Source organism: Podarcis pityusensis, assembly GCF_964106645.2.
Source record: "Podarcis pityusensis genome assembly, chromosome: 7".
NCBI lineage: Eukaryota > Metazoa > Chordata > Lepidosauria > Squamata > Lacertidae > Podarcis > Podarcis pityusensis.
Window position 1 is genome coordinate 16982895 of NC_138031.1, and position 7585 is coordinate 16990479.

Here is a 7585-nt window from a genome sequence, read left to right on the forward strand (position 1 = left end):
AAAGGATAAGGTTTGTTTTTGTTTAGTCGTTTAGTCGTGTCTGACTCTTCGTGACCCCATGGACCAGAGCACGCCAGGCACTCCTGTCTTCCACTGCCTCCCACAGTTTGGTCAAACTCATCCTGGAGCCTTTGAGAACACTGTCCAACCATCTTGTCCTCTGTCGTCCCCTTCTCCTTGTGCCCTCCATCTTTCCCAACATCAGGGTCTTTTCCAGAGAGTCTTCTCTTCTCATGAGGTGGCCAAAGTACTGGAGCCTCAGCTTCACGATCTGTCCTTCCAGTGAGCACTCAGGGCTGATTTCCTTAAAAATGGATAGGTTTGATCTTGCAGTCCATGGGACTCTCAAGAGTCTCCTCCAGCACCATAATTCAAAAGCGTCAATTCTTCAGCGATCAGCCTTCTTTATGGTCCAGCTCTCACTTGCATACATCACTACTGGGAAAACCATAACTATACGGGCCTTGTCAGCAAGGTGATGTCTCTGCTTTTTAAGATGCTGTCTAGGTTTGTCTTTGCTTTTCTCCCAAGAAGCAGGCATCTTTTAATTTCGTTTCGATAAGATTTATGCTTCATATTTTAGTGCCAAAGGTCCAGAGGGCTCACGTTTTCTCTCCAAATGAAGCGCTCTGGATGCATTGTGATACGGAGGTCATGTCGGAACCGGCCCACCATCATCCTGCCTGCTTTCAGGGTCTTGCACGGAAGTAATTGATTTAAAACAAAAACAAAAAAAAGCAAGACAATTGGAGCAAGACAATTTTATTCTCCATCTGCCCCATCTGTCCTTTGTGTGTTTGTTAAGAAACATGCTGGGCAAAAGGCTGCGAGTTCAAGGTTTGATCTGGGAGACACAGGTGTGTTGTGTGGACCGTGGACTGTTGAACCCAGAGCAGATATTCTTTGGCTCGAGTTCTTGGTGAGCCATGAAACTCATTTGACGCCTCAGCTTACCCTCATAGGGTATTGCAGATTAAATAAATGAGACAGCCCCATCTACATCACCCTGAACTCCCTGGAAGAAGCACAGTAGGCACAAGCTGGATGTTTTATGGTGTCTTTGAAATTTGAATTCCAGGGCTTTCTGAAATGCTAAAATGCAATTTGGGAACACTCGTCTAGATAAACATCTTTGTGAGGTGTGTGTGATGCACTCACAACAAATGTTCACATGCTCTTGCTAGTGTCTGAATGTGGCTTTGTGCCAGAGCAAAAAGGGGATAAGGAACCATTTCCCATTAATTAATTCATTGAAAACATTTATATCCCACTCAGCCAGAGAAGTTCCCACAGTGGATAACTGATCAATAAAAATAGCACAATCCCTGACATCAGGCGTACAATCTAAAAAAGCCACAACACAAAAAGGAAGGGGCAGGGAAGAGGGAACTGTTGGTGTATCCTGAATTCAGGATCTCAACAGAAATAACATATTCCAGTTCACACCCAGCAGAGGGAGATTGGCTTGATAGGACAGGCTGTTTTAACCATAACATGCAATGGGGTTTATCTTCTAGAGAAACTTTAGTTGTTCATGTGTGATCTCTAGAAATACAGAGCCTTCATCTTTGCCTTTCTTGTATTTTACAGATGCAGATACCAAATTACTGTAACATGAAAAGCATATATAAATATCAAATTTAAAGGATAGATATATATGCAGCAAAATTCTTTTTACAGCCTTTAGAGAATCAAAGTCTTGGTCTTGAAAGCAAGCTTAAAGGTAAAAAGTCTGCGTCCTGTTGTTACTTCTATAGTTGAGATGAAAGAGTTTTTAATTTTATCTGGAATGCTTAAAGTTCACTGATACGGTATGTGTCTCGCATCCCTGCAGATTGATTCTTCCTTCAAAGCTCAAAACACATTTTATTCATGCATCGCTTCGTGTTTCAGCTGGAGGGGGAAATAACCAGGCAATGCCTTCTCATCAGAGAAGCCACTCATCTTTCTACAAGGCTGGTGGCCAATGGTCAGGCAGTCAACTTACTTGAAGGGATGTGCGTGCAAGGAGTCTCAAGCCAGGAGTTCTGGCAACTGGGATCAAGCCCCTCTCCCCCACTTCCTCAACCACCACTGGAGCAAATAGGAGCATCCCTCCCCGCAGTGCAAAATGCATAACTGATTTGAGACTACAACGGAGGGTTGAAGCTCCCTACCAGTTAAAGTCCCCAACCTCACCTTAGGATCCCAATGTCCCTTGGAGCCTTAGAAGCTGCAATTGGTGCCTTTTTTTAGTTTGATTATTAGGATGCAGGACACCAGAGATCGCTCCACTCTTGGAAGAGGGGCTGTTAACAACCCTGGGTGGTGTGTGCTTCCAGGACGAAGACAAAACTGCAAACCTGAATTGTTATTTTTGCTGTTGGATGTTGGATGTTGTTTACATAATCTTGTTATATTTATAGTACAGTGGTACCTCTGGTTACAGATGCTTCAGGTTACAGACACTTCAGGTTACAGACTCCATTAGCCCAGAAATAGTACCTCAGGTTAAGAACTTTGCTTCAGGATGAGAACAGAAATCGCGTGGCGGCGGCGGGAGGCCCCATTAGCTAAAGTGGTACCTCAGGTTAAGAACAGACCTCCAGAAGGAATTAAGTTCTTAACCCGAGGTACCACTGTACTGAAAAGGTTTTTGTATGTTATTAGATTTGCTGTTGTGTTGTTTTGCTGTGTTGTTCTCAAATGGTTTTCGTAGTGTTTGGTTTTGAAACGCATTCCTGTTTTCTTTGAACATTCCCCCCCCCTTCTGTGTGGTAAGGTAAAGGTAAAGGGACCCCTGACCATAAGGTCCAGTCGTGACCAACTCTCGGGTTGTGGCGCTCATCTCGCTTTATTGGCCGAGGGAGCCGGCGTACAGTTTCCAGGTCATGTGGCCAGCATGACTAAGCCGCTTCTGGCGGACCAGAGCAGCGCACGGAAACACCGTTTACCTTCCCGCCGGAGTGGTACCTATTTATCTACTTGCACTTTGGCGTGCTTTCGAACTGCTAGGTTGGCAGGAGCAGGGACCGAACAGCGGGAGCTCACCCCGTCACGGGGATTCAAACCGCCGACATTCTGATCAGCAATTCCTAGGCCACCCGCGTCCCCCTGTGTGGTAAAGTAGCATACAAATAAAAGGAATGGATAAGCTCTGCTTGATACCACAGGCCATAGAATCATGGAAACATGGCCTGGCATAGAGACTGAGAAGGGGATGCAGAGGCGGGAAGCCAGTCCCATTCAGCGTTGCTTTTAGTTCACTCTTACAAAATGAGGAACAGATCTCAAAATATCTGGCTGTGGGCCTGACCTCCGCGCCAACCCCTCTTCAAATTCCTCTCAGAATTCCTAAAGTACTGAATCGTTTAAAAAATGTACACAGTGATGCTGTTTCCATCACTGGGAGATGCATATTTCTTAGCTAATGCACAGTAATAAAGAAGGGCATGGGAAGGGGTCTTTCTGCAGCTTTTGTCTGATGACTAATAACTCCAGGCCTGGGAGAGAATTAACGGCTTAGCCAAAGCCACTCAAGGAAGACAACCTCAGTCTAGGGGTCAAGGCGTTTATTTTTTTAAAGAAACGTCACATGATGGCTACTTTGGGGTTACATTTCCAAGCCAAATCTCTCAATTGCATGAAAGACGAGGAGGATTTTGTGTTTTGATTTCTCCCAGGATTATCTGGTGGTTCTGTGCTCCAAAGGAATCCTGATGTCTCGGTGGCTTCAGACCAGTCTCTGCCCAAAGCTGAGGGGGGCAGGAGGGGTCTTCCTATCCACGTCAGGTAGATGACCTCTACCTCAAATACAGTATCTCAGGACGCGGCTAGGTGTGACCATGATGTCAAGAGGTCTGTGATAGATCTCCAGCAGTTAACGATCAAAAGTGAATAGCTGGGATGAGCTGTGTGAGAAAGAATAAGATCTGTGATGTGGAACTGGGCGATGGGGTTAACGGTCCCTCAGTGCCATTTTCTCAATTAGCATCCAAGAATGATTGAATAATGCTATGGGTTTTGGTCTATCACTGTGGGTTGCCTGGTCGAAATCCTAAACTTGGCAAATGAGTGTCAATAGCCCAGGGTGCTCCAGTGATGTGCTTCCATGGGTACAAATGGTTAGATGATCTTCCTTAGGCAGATGGTGCCTGCAAACAAGGAGATATCTTTCTCTTCACCACATATAGCTAGGAATAAGCTAGCAATCTAGGGGTGTCTATGCGAATAGAACAATATCTGTGGGTTCCGAGGGAGACTAAAGCCCTAGGCAGAGTTCCCAGACACAGGGAGACTTCTGAGCATGTTCAGCTAACCAAGTTTGCAACACAAACACCCCTCCAGACATTCCCTCTCAAGGCAATAATATTTAAAGCGAATCAGAGACATGTCAGGATATTGAGAGTGGAGCTTGTATGCCTACCCCTCCATACTTTTAAACTCCCCAAGAGAGAGGACTCACCTTGGACCCTGTAAGCCAACAGTATTTTGGGTGTCGGGTCGACACTCTCTCTCTCTGAAGATCTACTGTGGGCAAGTGGGTTTGGCTGTCTGTTGGAGCACGGAGATATGCCTCCCCCTATGCTCAACCTGAAAAAAACTTAAATACAGTGGTACCTTGGTTGATGAACCTAATCCATTCTGGAAGTCCGTTCTTAAACCAAAATCGTTCTTAAACTGAGGTGCGCTTTCTCTAATGAAGCCTCCCGCCGCCGGTGCCCTTCCACAATTCGGATTCCGTTCTTAGACTGAGGTAAAATTCTCAAACCCGGACACTATTTCTGGTTTTGCGGAGTTTGTAAACCGAATCGTTCTTAAACTGAACTGTTCTGAAACCGAGGTACCACTGTATTGTCAAAAACAACAACAAAACAACAACAATGGTAAGGCTCCAGTAGCTTCCTTCAAAGGGTACCAAACCTTGGTAACCGCTGCACTCCTAAAACACCTCACCACTTCAAAAAGTGGGATGAGCAGCAAAAGAAATCTACTTGTTGCTAGGTAGGCAGAACATAATAATAAATCTTGCTTGCTTGCTTGCTTTCTCTTTCCCTGCCCATCTGGCTCGGTTTCCCCAGCCACTCTGGGCAGCTTTCAACAGAATATTAAAAACACAATAAAACATCAAATATTAAAAACTTCCCCAAACAGGGCTGCCTTCAGATGTCTCCTAAAAGTCAGGTAGTTGTTTATTTTCTTGACATCTGATGGGAGGGCATTCCACAGGGCGGGCGCCACTACTGAAAAGGCCCTCTGCCTAGTTCCCTGTAACCTCATTTCTCGCAGAGAGGGAACTGCCAGAAGGCCCTCGGAGCTGGATCTCAGGGTCCAGTCAGAACGATGGGGGTGGAGACACTCCTTCAGGTATACTGGGCCGAGGCCATTTAAGGCTTTAAAGGTCAGCACCAACACTTTGAATTGTGCTGGGAAACGCACACAACAGCATCATCCACTGCTCGAATTACAGGAAGAGGGGGCACAACCCCCTCTCCCTCTGTGACTCAGTGCTGGAAGCCACAGAATGGGAGGAGTGCTGTTGTGATTGTGTCCTGCTTGCTGGTTTCCCACAGGAATATCATTGGCCACTGTGAGAATGGGATGCTGGACTAGGTGAGCCATGGGCCTGATCCAGCAGCCTCATCCTGTGTGCTTTTGACCCCTGTCCCATGCTTTAAGAAATGCTTTGGGGAAGCCGTGATTTGATTCCGTTTTTGAAAGGACAGAGGGTAGAGCTTGTAGATTTCATTAAGGGCTCCCTAATCCACCCAAAGGGACGCGGGTGGCGCTGTGGGTTAAACCACAGAGCCTAGGACTTGCCGATCAGAAGGTCGGCGGTTTGAAACCCCGCGACGAGGTGAGCTCCCGTTGCTCGGTCCCTGCTCCCACCCACCTAGCAGTTCGAAAGCACATCAAAGTGCAAGTAGATAAATAGGTACCGCTCCGGCGGGAAGGTAAACGGCGTTTCCGTGCGCTGCTCTGGTTCGCCAGAAGCGGCTTAGTCATGCTGGCCACATGACCCGGAAGCTGTACGCCGGCTCCCTCGGCCAGTAAAGCGAGATGAGCGCCTCAACCCCAGAGTCGGTCACGAATGGACCTAATGGTCAGGGGTCCCTTTACCTTTACCTTTTAACCCACCCAAAAATAACTCAGAGCTGCTGTCATCTAGCAGGAAATCGGCTGCAATCACACCTACCACAGCTGCAAAGAGAATATTAAAGTCTATGTACTGATCTTTGGGGTTGGTTCCATTGTAGCCTAGCAGTGAACTTAGACTGGAGAGGTTCAGCCATGGAGTTCATTAGCTCTGTTGGTTAGAGTGGTGCTGATAATGCCAATATTGCAGGTCCGATCCCCTGCATAGTCCTGCATTGAAGGGGGTTGGACTAGATGATCCTCAGGGCCCCTTCCAACTCTGTGATTCTTGGGCCAGGCACTTTCTCTCATCTTAAAGTACTGCACAGAGTCCTGGTGCGGGGAGCTCCAGAAATGGGAGTGAGGGAACCATCATACATCAGCTCAACTCCCTTGGGAAGAGGACAGGATAAAAATGCAATAAATGCAATAAGCAAGGAGGGCCGCCGTAAAGAACTGTAGCTATGAGAGTTATGATATGACAGCTTTGTTGACCAGTTCTTGTGAGAAAGAATTTATTTTCCTCTTTCCCACTGGAACCTTAGAAGCGGCGCAGAATACTTAGGCCAAGTAGGAGATGGAGGTCTGAAATATGCAGTTCTTTCAGAGCAGCCGCAGAGCTATGCGTCCACAGCATAATAAACTCTCTCTCTCTATATATATATATGTTATTGAAAATTTTCAGTGAGAAAATAAAGCAACAGAAAAGAAGAAAAAGAAATACATAAAACAGTGATACAATACGAAATATAGGCATATAAGTAATACAGTTTTTCCAAATTCAGGTAGGTAGCCATGTTGGTCTGATGCAGTTTATATATATATATATATATATAATTGTCCAGCAGCACCTTAGAGACCAACTAAGTTTGTTCTTTGTATAAGCTTTCATGTGCATGCACACTTCTTCAAATACTTCTTCAGATTATCTGAAGAAGTGTGTATGCACACGAAAGCTTATACCAAGAACAAACTTAGTTGATCTCTAAGGTGCTACTGGACAATTTTTAATTTTTTTTTATATATTTTGACAGTTATTCCAACTAATGTAAAATTACTAACAAGACACTGAGATTTTTTTATAAATGCATTTTTATGAATGCATCCCAAATATCATTGTATTTATCTATGCACAATCAGTGTCTAAAACAGGCATAGGCAAACTCGGCCCTCCAGATATTTTTGGGACTACAACTCCCATCACCCCTGACCACTGGTCCTGTTAGCTAGGGATGATGGGCGTTGTAGTCCCAAAACAACTGGAGGGCCAGAGTTTGCCTATGCCTGGTCTAAAAGCAGTTCATTCATATCTTGTGAGAGTTTTCATATCTTCCATCCATTGCTCAAAGAAGGACATGGTATTATCTTTCCAATGAATCAATATCAGTCTTTTGGTGGAAGTTAGGGTGCGGAGAGTACATCTACACTGACCTGCTGTCATACCCCATGTCATTGGTATATGGTTTAAAAT

At 45.4% G+C, this 7585-nt stretch overlaps 1 long non-coding RNA gene across 1 annotated transcript; it reads left to right on the plus strand.

Moving 5' to 3' along the window:
* Positions 1 to 883: 883 nt before the first annotated feature.
* On the plus strand, positions 884 to 2996 carry LOC308480970. The gene is made up of 3 exons (XR_013988371.1): positions 884 to 919; positions 1591 to 1723; positions 1835 to 2996. It is a non-coding gene; the product is annotated as an uncharacterized lncRNA (long non-coding RNA).
* The last annotated feature ends 4589 nt before the right edge of the window (positions 2997 to 7585 follow it).